This window comes from Sinohyriopsis cumingii, chromosome 14 (assembly GCF_028554795.1).
Source record: "Sinohyriopsis cumingii isolate HCF-2022 chromosome 14, ASM2855479v2, whole genome shotgun sequence".
Classification (NCBI taxonomy): domain Eukaryota; kingdom Metazoa; phylum Mollusca; class Bivalvia; order Unionida; family Unionidae; genus Sinohyriopsis; species Sinohyriopsis cumingii.
In genome coordinates this window covers 100,311,122-100,329,316 of record NC_142974.1, presented here as the reverse complement: position 1 = coordinate 100,329,316, position 18,195 = coordinate 100,311,122, and the positions used below count along the sequence as shown (strand labels likewise).

Below are 18,195 nucleotides of genomic sequence, written 5' to 3'. Positions count from 1 at the left end.
ATTGCAGTATATGTTGTCAACTAGATCGTCCCCATTTCTTTCAAAACTTAAATGCAGAGTCATCAGATCATCTGCACATAATGTTACATCTGTTTTTGATTGTGGTAATGAACAATTGCTTTCCTAATTTGTTTTACTCTGAAGTGAATGTTTTGTCAATGGAATAATGATACCTCTAACTGAATTGAAAGTTTCTGTGATGAGTATTTTTTTTTTGAGGGACTAAATTTCCACATTCTCTTTTATAATATACATTTACTCTGTGTAATTTAGTCTTGGCACGGAAGTTTAGATAGAAAAACATGTTTCAAAAGGTCACATAAATGGCTTTGTTTTAATTACACACTTGTAAATTACACTTTTCCAGATCTGAGTGATTTGATGATATGAAACATAATCCTACTTTGACCGCAACTACATTTCAGCAGTCGATGTTATTTCTTTGAATTGAAACTACAGTAAGAACTATTTGCTTGTTACAGGTTTGACCTGTCAGAGGTTACTACCCTTGTGGAAGAGGAATGCTTCACTAGATTCCAACCATCAGCATAAATGTTCTCAGAATACTCGGTGACATGCCTGAGTTATTACTTCATATGGCCAGAATTAGGACCATGCATAATGCACAATCCAAGAGACAATACTATATGTGACCATAATTCGAGAATCATTACGGTCATAGTTGTGATCCTGCGTCATGCATAGTTCCATGTAAAGAAACACTAGTGTATGTGGTCATAATTAGGACCTAGCATTGTCCATAACCTCTACTGCTTTTGACCATTATTAGGATAGATACATCATCATTCATAATCCCAAACACAGAACCTGAGTTATGTGTCGCCATAATTAGGAACAAGCATTGTGTGAGCTCTAAAGGAACAACTGAGAAATGCATTATATGGTCGTATCACTGGTTATTTGTATGCATAAGTGGTGATCAGGAGACATAACACTTATAGTGTACAGATTTATAGAAGAGATGATCTTAAGTGATGGCCATACATCCATGATCCAGTGTCCAGTATCCATTGTCTGGCATCCATGGTCTATTATTGTTGGTTAGCTCAAGACTGTTGTTGCTGCACCTCCTGAAATTTGTAGTATGTCTTCTTGCAAAATGAAATTGGAGATGACATGACCTGAATGGAACTGGTCCAAAGTCCAATATCACCACTATGATGACTATTTTTTGATAAAAATTTTCCCTCAAATACTCATGCTGTCTTGAGACTCCATCACTCCAATACACTTGAAACATCTCTGTTTAGAAAGATTTGGTTTTCAGACTATGTTCATCTGTACCATCATCAAAAATGACTTTACTGTACGGACTTGCCAAGCCTACTGGCCAGTCCGCCAGCCCATCCATCTGGCTGTACAGTTGAACTGGCAGCATCCATGCTACTAGTTCAGTGCACATAAGCACAGCATTCTAACCAGCCAATCTGACCTGCAATACCAACCCAGCCTACCATCCCACCCCAGCTGACCCAGCCATATTTGCCAGACTACCCTCCCAGTGTGGAAGATTTTCCGCAATACATGCTGATTGTTATGGCGTCATCTTTGCCATATGGTATGACATTTCCCAGAAGAAACCCAATGCAGAAAGAGGACCGTCAAGTTGATGACCATTCCGACTTAGTCTCCTGATAATTCTGATCATTCCATGGAAACAACTGACTGTATGTCAGCTTCAAATCTGCCATAAAAGAATTTTTTTTCATATCCTACCTTTTATGGAATGTCCCCATCTCCTGCATATACAACATTCAACGTCAAGGCTTCAGTTGATTAAGTTCAAGATTACATACAACCTTCCTTAGAATTTCACCACAGCCTTAAGTTTGCAGATTGCAGAAATCACCAGAAGCTTATAAGACAAAATCAGCAATCCTGGTAATAACATGGCTTGCTTTTTCAGCAAGTCGACTCCCAACAACCTTTTCTTGATATTAGTAAAGAGAGTAAAAGCTGTGATATAAATGTTCATATCCTTGACCAAATGTCATTGCAAGGTGGACAGACAAAGTTTTCAATGCCACTTTAACAATTATATGGAATGTGTTTTATACTTGCTCCAATTGGATTCTGTCTCTCTTTTGATTTATCACTTGGCACAAAAGTCAGATAATGATCACGCTTCGGATACAGTCAGTAACATATCCTAAGACATTAATATAGGGGCCCATCATGTAACAACCTCCTCTAACCCAGATCTAAGGTGAAGGAATATTCTGTTGTGCTATGCTTCACTCAAACTCTTCTCACTCCCTTCACTCTGGGTCCCCACTCATAATTAGGTTATATATGGAGGAAATCAGAAAACAGGCATCGCAGGAGTTGCCAGTTGTCAGTATAAAGTCTGTCCCCTGCTTGCCCTCATTGTGATTAGCATCAGAGACAGGATGACAATAACCTTATTGAGGCAGAGAGAGTAATAGAAGATCATCTTACCCTGCTTATCACAGATAGGCATAAGGGGTGAGATAAAGCAAAGGTTCTCCTCGGCTAGGCCTACAAGCTCAAAAAGTGATTGGACTAATCTACCCCACCCATTAAGACAACACTAAGGTGGATGCCAGGCTCCATCTGTTACACAGCTCATGGACCAATTTATTCCCTCATTATGAGTGGTTGGTACCATTGGTTTGGAGTGGCTCCACATTCTGTGGAATTCCCAGGTGGCTGAGTGTCTAAAGTGCCTGCCTTTTCCGATCAATGCCTTCTCGTCTTTGTTTACATGGGTTATATTCTCCAGCTCAGCATATGTGGGTATGAAAGAAATCATGCCAGTAGCTTCCTTTTCTGTGTCCTTCCTCTGCCAGTTATGCTGGTCACCATGTATAGCCTGTATGTGCTGAAAGATGGTATTAAATGCTCATTCTCATTTGATAGGTCAGTGTACCTTGATCACATTTTACAGAGACACAAACACTAGTAAGTTTTGTTTTGATTGACAGTATGCACAATCTTGTCTGTCTCAGGTAAATTTTTGGGTGGATATTATGTATGAGCATGTCAGTGCTTGTTACTTCCCATCATTTCAATCATTTTTGTATTGCGATACTCACCCATATAAACCTAGTCTGTCTTTCTCCAAAATGCATAGAATGCATTGACCTAACATCAGAGAGAGCTACTATGATTCTAGTTTCTTAAAATTAGTAATATAAAAGAGTGAAAACTGACCAAGTTTTGTAACATTCAACATATTTATTTTCATAGGATACAGCATGAAAATGTAAGAGTAATTTACATTTTTGTGAATTAAATCCCTAACAATCTGAGAATTTATGACACAAGTCCTAATGAATAAAATTGTAAATAACATTTAGTGGTATTCCAAAAATCCATCACTGAAGGTGTTGATGTGCCTGTGATGGCCTGTGTCATAGTGATGTGCCACCAGGCTTTTGTTGAGTCACAACAGTATAATCTAAAAATGTAACTTTATTTGAAATTCACTATAAATCCAAGTCTCAATGTCCAAGAATATTAATTTAGAGCACTTTGTACTTCCAGAGATGAATAATTTAAATTGAATAATTTTGCCCAAATCAAAATACTGTACAGAAAAAATCAGCTTGATCCTGCTCAGATGTTAATGTAAGAGTTACTGATTTTCAGATAAACATGATTTATATGACAAACTAAGATGTCAAATGAAAAACCCGGACGAGCTTAAAAAATTAATCCTTCTAGAAGAATGAGAAAGTCTTTTAGAATAAAACATGTGACATTCATCACATATTTCAGGGCCTAGCTATGCGAAGATGATGATCCTAATAGTAATCCTATGTTGTTTATAAACTGTCATTGCAGGCTCAGTGTTCTAGACAATTTTCTCGATGTATCTGTCATTCATTGGACAATAAGCCTAATTGCCCCTCTGATGTGACAATTTATGGATTATCCATTTTTTTTTTTTGACTTGCCCAGAAAAATCCTACCAACCACCAATATTCTCAGACAGATGCACTTGTTAATCTTTCACCTGAATAAGTTCTACTGTATGCATGGCTCTTGTCCAACAGGCCTTGTACAGAAAAAAGTCTTCAGTTTTGTAGAGGATTGTATCAGCTAGACTAAATTAACCTCCACTTTTACAGTGTATGAGGGAAAATTGCGTGCTTTTTGTGACTTCTGAGATGAAAATGATGTCACACCACTGTCAGCCTCAATTTTCCCATTGATAACTTTTTTCTTTTTCTCACTGAAAGTAAGAAGATAGCACAGATAACAATGAATGTCACCATGGACATGGGCATCCTGAAATAAGTCACAACAAAGATTTCAGACTTTAAATCAGCATGCGAAGTTTTTGCGTAAATCACCATTTGTTTGTACCCCGTTCCAATTTCAATAACAAAAGGTTTGAATATGCACATTACTTAATTCATTCATTGACTTATAATTTCGAACATGACTTTGACCAGAGTGGCCCTAACACTGGTATTGTCTGCTTGTTTCATGCTTAACAGTCTCCATACTAGCATGGCACCATACTGCATACACTATTTTCAAGCCTATTTTCCTCAAACAAGAGTGATGTAGTTCATCCTATTTGGTAACTGCCATATGATTGCATAATTACTATAAGGGTGAGAGTTTAGAGGTATATTCCATTGCAAACATGTACATAGAAATTGCAAAGCTTGTTTAATATATGTGAAAGGCAGATTTATAGTTGCCATTCTCTTCTTTGCTTGATTCGACATGGTAAATATTAAAAGCGGATGACATAGCATTTGCATGTCCATACATGTGTAGTCATGCATCGACCCCTCCATTGAAATGGAACTTGTTCATGAACTGGAAATGACTGGCGAGCAAGATTGTCTTTTACACTTATGTTTGGCATTAAGCAAGCAGACAATAATTGTGTTAACCCCCACCTTCGGTCATAATCGTGTTTGAAATTATAAATTATAAATTGGTGAATGAACGGATAAAAATTCTGTGAATATTTTATCTCCTTTATGCATTAGTTATTTGTTTATTTTTTTTTTGTTTAAATCGGTGGGGGGTACAAACAAATGGTTAGGTATATTCAGACAATAGAGTAAGTAAGCTTCATGCTCTATCTGTGCTTTCAGGGTACCTACAGTTTTGTTCTGACTTTCCAGTAGTTCTTCTTTCTGTTTGAATGACATTAACTTGCAAAACATGGAGTTGAATCTATTTGGTTCCATGTTTTTTGTCCCAGCAATCACCAGTTTATGCAGCACCTGACACAACTGCACCCTCAAGTAGGACCTGTCAACTTGCACTGTATTTGCGCAATAAAAACCAATCGAGTTGCTGTAAATCCCTCCCAACCTTCCCACAATGCAAGCATCCTGTCTCGGACAGCACAAAAGTTAAACCTCACAATATCCTGTATACGAAGCAAACCTAGTGAGGTAAGGGGTGGTAATCTATAAGAGTTATTTCCCTTCTTGCACAGTGTAGACAGATACTTTAGAGGTAGCAGAAGTAGCCCCCTAATGTTAATGATTAGTTATATATTTTCAGAGAAACATAATTTTCTATCAAACATCCTATAGATCTACACCAAACTAATTATTTGTGTGTGGTATTTGTGTTTACAGATTTGTACTTTAGGTATTTTTATACAATTATGTTGGCTTCAGTCTTCAAATATGTGCTCTGAAGTAGTCTGTTGATGAGCAGTATATGTTGTGGATGACAAGACCCACTCAGAAGTGACAATACCTGTTACCTCAGTTGCACTTACAGCGTATATCTTGGATTTCCATATTGTTCTTATTGTTCTTTATGTAGGGTCTTTTCTCCTCTGCCAACTGCAACAGTTGTCATTCGCCTCAGTTAAGACTTCGGTTGAGCATGTGTCTCCAGCTACTTCCCTTCTCTGCATACGCTTCCCAGCTGCCTACAACAGTTGCCTTCTTGATTCCATAATACATGCCTCTGATGTTGCCTTGATGTGCTCTCTTGATGTCCTGACACATTACTACTGTTGCAGTAAGTAGTCATCGGCACAGTATCTTGCAGCTTGCTAAGCAATGCTTCTGGCAGCTCTTGTTGCCTGTCAAGTTTTCTGATTTGAGGCACTGTTTTTTTTTTTTTGACAAACTTGACGCATTTGGTGTCAACGAATCTTATCAATCTGATAGAGTTTCCTTTAAACTAATTATAGGTCTTGTTCTTCTGTTGGTCAGAAACTGACAGGACTTTGCTGTATATAACCTTCTTCAGTAGCTCCAATTTCTGCTTCACATCCATGCCAGGACGCTTGGAGCAGAGACCTTGTTGCAGGGCATTGGTGTCTGATTTTTGTCAGCTGTGTCACCAGCATCGATGCGGGATTTCTTTATGTTTCGACCGATGCACTGCCATTTTTTGACGGAAGTCTGATCAATATTACCAACAGTGCTATAGTAGCTGTGAGTGATGAGGACACTGTTGAGGCTATTGCACCTGATATTGATCAAGTCAGGTTGGTGCCAGTGGCCAGATCTGGGGTGACACCGTTTATTGAGGCTTTGTCTGGAGGTACATGTATGTCTTTGTGATGCAGAGGTGTTTGCATGAGCATGGTTCAAATAGCATCTGCGCAGTATTGTTCATCTTCCCAGGGCCATGATGTCGTAGAAAAGTGGACATTGAGTCACAATTAGCACCAACTCTTGCATTAAATTCTCCCTAACAGATATATTTATTCATATCTTGGGACTCTGTTGATGGTGGCCTCATGTTCTACATAGAAAGTGTCTTTTGTTTTGAAAGACAAGTGGAGTGTTGGAGTATGAATACTTACAAGGTTTATGGGGCGCTCAAATGCTAGCTGATGCAAACCAAATATTTTCTCTGTTGGATGGCCAGTTATCCCCATGAATGTTTTTCACTGAAGCCTACTTCACAGTCCCTTGTTTCCTTTGGACATTTTCATTGCAAGGAGAAGGTGTAGTCTTTCTCAAACAGTGCAGTCAATACGAGGCAGGACTCTTGGAGGGTTGCAATGGAAATGTTTAGTCTTTTCAGTTTGACATTGATTAGAGCAGTTTTGTGCCTGTCATTACCTGTATCCTACTCCTAGGACAGGTTTCTTCTTTTTATTTGTCTATGTCTTGTATTGTGCAATGATTTTAGTCTGCTTATTCAATATATCCTCTATGCTTCAAGTACCCAAAGAAGCAGTTGGGATGAGGTTGGACAACACCTTATTGTCTGGGAGCGGCCCAGCTTTTTGGAAACTGTAGCTGCCCACTGAAATGTAAGGAACTCTCCCACGGTCAAAAGCAATCCCTCATACCCGTTCTCTTTGCCAATGGAGCTAGTGCTTGTAACCAGTAACTGCTGTTTTGCATGTTGTGTCGATGCTGTGAAGAGAAGCTGGAGTGATCTCTCCAGGGCACAGGCAGAAGCAGGTTAGTATGGAGACCTTGAGTTCCCCATGCATGAGTGACCCCCCCCCCTCCGCCCTTGGCATCACTGGTATAGTCCAACAGAAAGGGGTAACTTAAACAGTGTGGAACCACTTCATCTGCAGGTATTGCCATCTAGCTGTCTATAGTGACATCAGACCACTTTAGGGGCTCTGTCCTGGATTATCTTGTCACAGTTTACTCCCTTAGCAATTGATACAATAGATTATAATCATATTTGTATGAAAGATTTTAAGTATGTTTGTATTGTATAAATGACATTAAGTATATTTGTATAATTGACTCAAGATGTATTTGTATAATAGACTCTAGGTATATTTGTATAATAGACTTCAGGAATATTTGTATAGTAGAATATGGATATATTTTCATAATAGACTGTAGATATATTTGCATAATAGATTTCAGGTATATATTTTTTAACAAATTTTAGGTATATTTGTATCACTAAACCAAACGAGTTTATGATATTGCCCAGCATCTGTCGTTTGTCGATCCATCAACAATTGCTTGTTACTATTCTGGCATCCATATTTCTGATTCAATTTCAATCAAGTATCTTAATGAGTTTGATAATGGGCACAATTTATGCGTAGAAATGAGGTGTATCTAATTTCTTAACCTTATCACATTTCTAGAAGCCATATTTCTGATTCAGTTTTGATCAGATTTGGAACATGTGCTTATGTCATTAACGTCTCAAAACGAGCAAACCTGTAACTTGAATCAGGATTTGTCCAGTCAGACCAGGTGTAGTGCATGCATCAGTGATGCACACCAGTAAATATCCTTGAAATATAATGTTGGGATGAATCAGCTCTATTGTGCATACAAACCAGGTACATATTGTTTGTGCGTTTCTGATGCTTACAACATAGTATCATTGTGTAACGAAACTTAAAATTCACTGAACATTTTAGATAGTATTTCTATATTGAAATGCCTGAAGCTGATTTTATGTTATCACATAATCACATATTCATTATTTTACGTCATGTTTTTACAGGTATTTTCATTATTTTATGGCATGTTATCACAGGTATATTCATTATTTTATAACATGTTATCACAGGTATATTCATTATTTTATGACATGTTTTCACAGGTATATTCATTACTCTGTGGTATTTATTACATTAAACTATATTCGTCACACATTAGTTTAGTGTATATTGAACTGTTATCAAACACTGTATCTGAGCGATACTGATTTTTTTCTCGCAAAATAATAGAGTTAGATCATGTAAAACATGGTGCACCTTTGGTAAATGAAGTGAGATAAATGAGTTCCAAATAGTATTTCAATCCACATATATTAATTTACTTTCACAAGTACATATTTGTCAGCTATATAGGCGAGCGATATTGAAAAAAACAATTATTTGGTAAGAAAGTTGCTATACAGCACTAATACCAGTTGGATTTTTGACTATTGTTTTACTGGTTTATCCATGAGATATTCCATTCCATGTGATTACATCACATATTCCCACATTCAGTGAGAGTTGATGCAAAAGACATGGCAACTGATAGTTTTCAACAAAAGGTGTTGTTTTATTCTAAATTTGGCCACTGTGTTCTTAGTTGATAAAACTGCATGACAAATCATTACATTTTGATTCCTGAAGATGCATTGTATACTTAATGTTAAATGATGTCTCAGATACTTGATGTTAAATGATGTCTCAGATATTTAATGTTAAATGATATCTCAGATACTTAATGTTAAATGATGTCTCATATACTTAATGTTAAATGATGTCTCAGATACTTAATGTTAAATTATGTCTCAGATACTTAATGTTAAATGATATCTCAGATACTTAATGTTAAATTATATCTCAGATACTTAATGTTAAATGATGTCTCATATACTTAATGTTAAATGATGTCTCAGATACTTAATGTTAAATTATGTCTCAGATACTTAATGTTAAATGATGTATCAGATATTTAATGTTAAATGATGTCTCAGGTACTTAATGCTAAATGATGCATCAGATACTTAATGTTACAAGATGTATCAGATACTTAATCTTAAAGGATGTCTCAGATACTTAATGTTAAATGATGTCTCAGATATTTAATGTTAAATGATATATCAGATACTTAATGTTAAATGATGCATCAGATACTTAATGTTAAATGGTGTCTCAGATACTTAATGTTACGTGATGTCTCAGATACTTAATGTTAAATGACATCTCAGATATTTAATGTTAAATGATGTATCAGATACTTAATGTTAAAAGATGCATCAGACACTTAATGTTACAAGATGTATCAAATACTTAATGTTAAATGATGCATCAGATACTTAATGTTACAATATGTCTCAGATATGTAATGTTAAATGATGCATCAGATACTTAATGTTACAAGATGTATCAGATACTTAATGTTAAATGATGTATCAGATACTTATTGTTAAATGATGCATAAGATACATAATGTTACATGATGGATCAGATACTTAATGTTAAATGATGTATAAGGTACTTAATGTCAAATGATGCATCAGATACTTAATGTTAAATTAATGATCAGAAACTTAATGTTAAATGCTGTATTAGATACATACTGTTAAATGATGCATCGGATACTTAATGTTACAAGATGCATCAGATACGTAATGTTAAATGATGTATCAAATATTTGATGTTAAATGATATATTAGATACTTAATGTTAAATGATGAAGCAGATACGTACTGTTAAATGATGTATCAGATACTTACTGTTAAAAGATGTATCAGATACTTAATGTTAAATGATGTATCAGATACTTAATGTTAAGTGATGTCTCAGATACTTAATGTTAAATGACATCTCAGATATTTAATGTTAAATGATGTATCAGATACTTAATGTTAAAAGATGCATCAGATACTTAATGTTACAAGATGTATCAGATACTTAATGTTACAAGATGTCTCAAATACTTAATGTCAAATAATGCATCAGATACTTAATGTTACAAGATGTATCAGATACCTAATGTTAAATGATGTATCAGATACTTACTGTTAAATGATGCATAAGATACATAATGTTACATGATGGATCAGATACTTAATGTTAAATGATGTATAAGGTACTTAATGTTAAATGATGCATCAGATACTTAATGTTAAATGAATAATCAGATCCTTAATGTTAAATGCTGTATTAGATACATACTGTTAAATGATGCATCGGATACTTAATGTTACAAGATGCATCAGATACTTAATGTTAAATGATGTATCAAATATTTGATGTTAAATGATATATAAGATACTTAATGTTAAACTATGCATCAGATACTTAATGTTAAATGATGAATCAGATACTTGCTGTTAAATGATGTATCAGATACTTAATGTTAAATGATATATCAGATACTAAATGTTAAATGATGCATCATATACTTAATATTAAATGGTGTATCAGATATTTAATGTTACAAGATGCATCAGATACTTAATGTTAAGTGATGTCTCAGATACTTAATATTAAATGATGTATCAGATAATTAATGTTAAATGATGTATCAGATACTTAATGTCAAATAATGTATCAGGTACTTAATGCTAAATGATGTCTCAGATACTTAATGTTAAATGATGCATCAGATACTTAATGTTAAATGATGTATCATATACTTAATATTAAATGGTGTGTCATATACTTAATGTTAAATGATGAGTACATGTAGTTTTCTTGTTATTTTTCTTTTCATTATGAAATGAAGAAAATAAATGTACAAGAATTGAAAGTAAAAAAAAATAAACTTATAAGAAATGGAAACTTTAACCTGAGTAGAGATATATGCCTAACAGTTTTTGCACTGTAGAATATGACCTTATAGGCTCACATATCTTTTCTAAACACATCAAGATATTGGAAACTTGATATATTTAAAAATTACTGATTGGAATCTCTAGTATGGGGAGAATTCATTTGCAAAATATAATCCATAAGAGTAAAATGAGTAATCAATATTGCTACCATTCATTTAAATTCAGGACTGCTCCGGTGGCTTAAGTGGGTGGAGCATCTGCCTCAGATGCAGGAGGTCGCAGGTTCAAACCCCAGCTGAGTCGTGTCAAAGATTTATAAAAATGGTACATGCAGCTGTCTCACTTGGCATTTAACATTAAGTGGTTAGTGTTATGACCAGTCAGCCTGGTGTCAGAATAATGTAACCAGGTGGGATTTCATGTTACATGTCTGCGGTATGATACCCCAGTGATATACAACACAATAAACTACCACACTACAGACATCATAGTGATATGACTCAGATTGCTAAATCTACAATAAAACTTCACAACAAACACATTTAAATTCAGACCAAACCATTGCTGATCAATTGAATGATGTCAGTAATTAAAAATGCATAGTGTTTACATGCATCCATGTATGTGTCTGTACTGCTGTGTGTTAGAGATTTGGAAATTATCAGGCCACATGCTTGATATTAAAGTACGATTTGAATTGGGTTCCGCATCTTTATTTCTCCATCAATTGTATTACCTGACGACAGCATCTTTATTTCTCCACCAATTGTATTACCTGAGGACAGCATCTTTATTTCTCCACCAACTGTATTACCTGAGGACAGCATCTTTATTTCTCCACCAATTGTATTACCTGAGGACAGCATCTTTATTTCTCCACCAGCTGTATTACCTGAGGACAGCATCTTTATTTCTCCAACAATTGTATTACCTGAGGACAGCATCTTTATTTCTCCACCAATTGTATTACCTGAGGACATCATCTTTATTTCTCCACCAGTTGTATTACCTGAGAACAGCATATTTATTTCTCCACCAATTGTATTACCTGAGGAGAGTATCTTTATTTCTCCACCAACTGTATTACCTGGGGACAGCATCTTTATTTATCCACCAATTGTATTCGCTGAGGACAGCATCTTTATTTCTCCACCAATTGTATTACCTGAGGACAGCATCTTTATTTCTCCACCAATTGTATTACCTGAGGACAGCATCTTTATTTCTCCACCAATTGTATTACCTGAGGATATTAACATCATGATATAACTTCTGCTTCCTTCTAATCAGGCTGACCTGGAAGACAAAACAGTAACCGCCACTGTATGAATACAGTATAGATGCAATGCATTGGGTAGATGGGAAGCAACTATTGGGTAGATGGAAAGCAACTCTTTCAGGCAAGGTGATATTCTATGTGTATTGTTTATGCCTACTCTAATGTCTTTGTTTTTCCCAGCTTGTCTCAATCATCTGACTGCAAAGTAAGTGGTATTTGAGAGTTTAGGTACCACTGCATAATATGATAATATTATATTTGTTAAATTTGTGAAAGTTTAGGTTATTTCATGTCATTGTAGGCATGTATTGGACCTATGTGGAATGGTGGTTATTTCATGTCATTGTAGGCATGTATTGTACTCATGTGGAATGGTGGTCATTTCATGTCATTGTAGGCATGCATTGTACCTATGTGGAATGGTGGTTATTTCATGTCATTGTAGGCATGCATTGTACTCATGTGGAATGGTGGTTATTTCATGTCATTGTAGGCATGCATTGTACCTTTGTGGAATGGTGGTTATTTCATGTCATTGTAGGCCTGCATTGTACCTATGTGAAATGGTGGTTATTTCATGTCATTGTAGGCATGCAATGTGGAATGGTGGTTATTTCATGTCATTGTAGGCATGCATTGTACTTATGTGGAATGGTGGTTATTTCATGTCATTGTAGGCATGCATTGTACTTATGTGGACTGGTGGTTATTTCATTTCATTGCAGGCATGCAATGTGAAATGGTGGTTATTTCATGTCATTGTAGACATGCAATGTGAAATGGTGGTTATTTCATGTCATTGTAGGCATGCAATGTGAAATGGTGGTTATTTCATGTCATTGTAGGCATGCAATGTGGAATGGTGGTTATTTCATGTCATTGTAGGCATGCAATGTGGAATGGTGGTTATTTCATGTCATTGTAGGCATGCATTGTACCTATGTGGAATGGTGGTTATTTCATGTCATTGTAGGCCTGCATTGTACCTATGTGAAATGGTGGTTATTTTATGTCATTGTAGGCATGCAATGTGGAATGGTGGTTATTTCATGTCATTGTTGGCATGCATTGTACTTATGTGGACTGGTGGTTATTTCATTTCATTGGAGGCATGCACTGTACCTATGTGGAATGGTGGTTATTTCATTTCATTGGAGGCATGCATTGTACCTATGTGGAATGGTGGTTATTTCATTTCATTGGAGGCATGGATAATCATTATCTTAACTTAAAATCTGCACTCATGGACAAAGGTTATCATGTAAACATGCTTATAAATGGCCGTTATCTTAAAGTAAAATCTGCAATCATGGAGAAATATTCTCCATGTGTCCTTGTGATAAACCAGACAATGCATCCAGAAGAATATACGATTACGTCGACACAATTGGAAATGCAAGCTGTGTTTCCAATTTCGGCATCTCAGTAGGATTCTAGCAAATTCCATACACGGAAAGACCAAAAAATTTCGGCATTTGCAGCTAAAGATGGTGTTTTGGTATGAAAAACTTATGTCATCATTCCACAGTTTAATTAACAAATAACATTTGGTGTAGATAACTGCGATGCAGGCATCGATTACGTCGTTGTCGACAACGATACCTGGAAGGATTACCTGGAAACCATTCGCAAAACTCTTTGATCGACTCAGAGATAACAAACCTGACAGTTAGTTTAGGTAAAATGCTATTGACTTGAATAATAACCTATAATTACTACTATAACAATGAAATATCCGGGATATAATGTGTGCGTACATAAACTTACATAAAAAACAGACGTCGCTATGGCTAGTCGATTTCTAGGTCAATATAAAATATCTTCCAGCATCCGCAAAAGGTCATAGTTGTGTAAAACATTTGCAAACTCAGCAGTTTTTCTGTTATATTTATTTGTCTTATCTATGTATATATATATATATATATATATATATATATATATACAATGCTGTCCGGCATTTCTGCTCACCTAAGGTTTCCGTTTCCAATATTGAAGCGAAACGCTTACCGAATTCGACCGACTGACGAAAATAAATTATTGCAATGCTAACCATTTGAAAAGAGACATTCGTCACCAGAATATCATGTTGAAAGAAAAACAGTAATTGTATACACACGGAATAATACCCCCGTATTGTCATTACTCGCGATATTTCGGCTCATTCTGCGCACAGCTTTGAAAAGATGCAATGTTTATCCATCCGGCTATAGAAATTAAATACATTACACTCGACTGTTTCTGTCAACATTTCAGTCGAGTAATTGTGTCCGGCTTAAAGCCAGTTTTACAAATTTCAAAGTAACAATGCCAATAAATGGTTAGAGATATTAAGCAAACTAAACCGATTTTGTAAGAAAAATAGTAACTATCAAAATTTTATAAAAGAAAAGAAGCTGTTATGAGTAGGAGATAAATGAATAGGATGTAATGTGTTTACAACGTCTTGTTTATGGGGAAGAATTACTAAAGAATTTAGAAACAGACTATACGCCGGGGAATTTCTTGAGAATGCCGTTCTAGCTGTAAGTTGACACATTGGATAGCAGACGATATTGTACGTGTGGGACAACTTCTTGCAAAATTGGAAATTTGGATTAAGATGCAGAATTTTTTACGGTATTCATTTCCATCTTTTATATAATGTATTTATTTGTATGATTCTAAATAATACATAGTAAATCGGATTTTCTGTGTTACAGGTTTAAGAAGGTCATGCACTGGGTCTTCATGTTAACGTTTAGAAATATTTTTTTTTCATATGCTTTTTGAGTCGAAATATGGGGTGTTTTTGTACACTTTATGAATATCTCTTTTCTTAATTAAAACACGATCGTTCTTTCTTGATACAAAATGAACTTTTGACCCAAAATAGATGCAATGTTTACAGAAATGACGTATCGTTGCGTTGAATTACCCGACGCGCAGAATTGGCAGCCGACATGGTGGTATATATATATATATATATATATATATATATATATATATATATAATCTGAAATGTAACTCCAGTATTAAATATAGAACTTCAATTTCTCGTGGTAGTCTAACATTAATCGTTTCTTTACTTTTATATTTTATATCGGATCCTTTTTCATTAGTCTGAGATGTGTTCCTAACTCCCAGATGTATAAATCTGAAGGAGTTCACGTTGAAGTTGGAGTATATGGCATTTATACAACTTTTGGGTTATCATTGGTGACGCTTTCTCGACACATATTGCTTCTTTGTGATTATTGTGTGTGTAATCATTGAACGAGACTATTTTCGTTTAGGACGCGGTTTAAGGGACACAACTCTTTTCTGTATAGTAAACAGTCAAAGGACAAGTTTTCTCCCTGATAATTTAAAATCCTTTTCACGCCAGTTATCATTTTCAGCAAGAATTTAAAATAATAGTGTCGACATCTTCCCAGAATTGTCATGACTTTTTAACGCGCGCGCGCGGGCACACACACACATCCACACACATTGGGAGTGTATAGACGAATTCAGATGTGCAAATGACTTTGACCCATCGGTCTATTCGTACCCTGGGAACTGAGCGTCATAATCATACTAGAGGTACACACAATTTATAAAACATGTACATTCTTACTACACATAAATAGATTAATTCAGATACGCAAGTAACATTTACCCTGCCACTATTCTTATTCATCTGGGACCTTAATTTACGGGCAGTTTGGATGGGGTGAGAAACAAAGCAGAAGTAGTGTAGTTAGGACATATCTTTAGAACAAATACTCTAGTTTTAGATGCGTTTTGTTATGAATAGCCACAGACAGAAAAGTCCCTACTGCGTTGAGACTGCTGGAAAATAAAGCTAGCCCTCGATATTCTCTAAACAAGCATAGATATCAATAATAATAATAATAATAATAATAATAATAATAATAATAATTATTATTATTATTATTATTATTATTATTATGTTGGTAACGTTGCTGCCACAGATGATAAAATATTTGGTACTGGTAAGAATAATTATAGCCTAAATGAAGTTGGTGGTAGGTGCATTTTCCCTTGTTTTCATTTTTGATTTTGCACAGTTATTATCGTCGCTATATTTCTTCCTGGCTGAAGTATTATTGATATATATTCTCGGTGAATTTCTTATTTTACTATCTTCTTCTTTATCATTAAGAGTAGAAACCACGGATAACTATGTCAAGTACAAGTGTCAGAAAGAATAGTAATCTAAATATTATTAATAAGATTAAAAATCCTGTGTTCCCATGTATGGGTGACAGTAAGAACAACAACAATAAACAATCCAATAGGATGAGCATTATTAACGTCATAAATATCAAACGTCACAACGTAGCTAAAGACGACGTCCTCGGTTACCACTATCATTTCCTATGCGTCATTCACAGCGAACAGACCTATCTTTTTAGCTCTAAAAAAATTGTGCCGATTTTGTTTAACATACTTCAGAAATGGATACTATCACGTAACCGAATATTGCACCGGGCTGCTGCGAGGGAATTGTGTAAGTTTTATTACGTTCAGTGGCGTCGCTAGCGGGGTGCGGACCGCACCGGGTGACACCATCTCAGAGGGGTGACACCAAAATGAAAAATTGCAAATTTTACAGAGCACACACTGCTCGGTCTATTCGGATTTCATAAGCGGATAACCGATCACAGTTAAATACATGACTAGCAGGAACAGGGTGCCACCATGCAGTCTGCAGAGCGTCTAGTGTTTATTTGAATGAGATTCAGAGCTGGTCGGAGCAAAATTTGGAGTTATTTTAAGAAGAAGAAATCCATGGTGGAAGTCTGGAGGGGTGACACCATGAGTTTACCGCACTGGGTGACACCAACCCTAGCGACGCCGCAGATTACGTTCCTTTCAAAGTTGATTGAAAATACTGAGAATGAAAAATGTTATAATGATACCAACATATTGTAAATAGAGGATCTCAAATGGGTAACGATTTAAAATTGAACTTATGAAACGAGCTGAATAATATCTAGCTTTTGCGAGCCTTGGCTCGCAAAAGCTGGACATTATTCAACGAGTTTCATAAATTTAATATTAAATCCTTACCCATTTGATATTATTTTTATCACATAGTTTTTATTTCAGTGGAAATTAGTTAGAAAGAAGAACGAATAATTTCGTTCATTATGACAGACGGTGCACCTTTCATTTGTAGTGCATAAAATATAGTCCCAAACATAGCTGAACTAGTAAAAGTAGATTGTACATTTTTACAAACTATAAGTCAAAGAAAAAGCTTCCATCCGAATAAACAGAACATTTTTATAACGATAAAATCATTATTCAAAACAGAGTGATTAATGCGATGTGATGCCACATTGATATGGTAAACAATAGGCCTAGAGTACATGTTTACCCTAAAATGTCACTTGCAGAACATAACGTTACATTGTTACGATTTTTATGTGGAAATAGGATAACTGGATGCTGAAATTCCCACATTTACTGCAATGCATTTGTGACCAGATATTTACAGTATTTGACTGGACTGTATAGAAGACGTAAACAAATTTCTTTTAGAGTCGGATTGGCATCCTATATATTCTGCGTAAAAATGATCTGGTTGGATAAAGTCCTGTCAGTTAGGAGACCCATTTATGTCCTAATTGTTCTGTGAACAGAGATGAGTTTATTTACTTATGTTAATTTATCATTTAAACCACGCTTGTATGTACGGTTGATTCTATATCTATGTTACGGATATACCATCA

General features: G+C 35.4%; 1 protein-coding gene across 1 annotated transcript in view; it reads left to right on the top strand.

Moving 5' to 3' along the window:
- LOC149784486 (uncharacterized) overlaps window positions 1–15,326 on the top strand; it is a 113,537-nt gene extending 98,211 nt beyond the window's left edge. The window contains exon 15 of the mRNA XM_089932569.1: window positions 483–15,326. The gene's annotated coding sequence lies outside the window, so the exon portion shown is untranslated. The remainder of the gene's footprint in view (window positions 1–482) is intronic.
- Window positions 15,327–18,195: the final 2,869 nt, after the last annotated feature.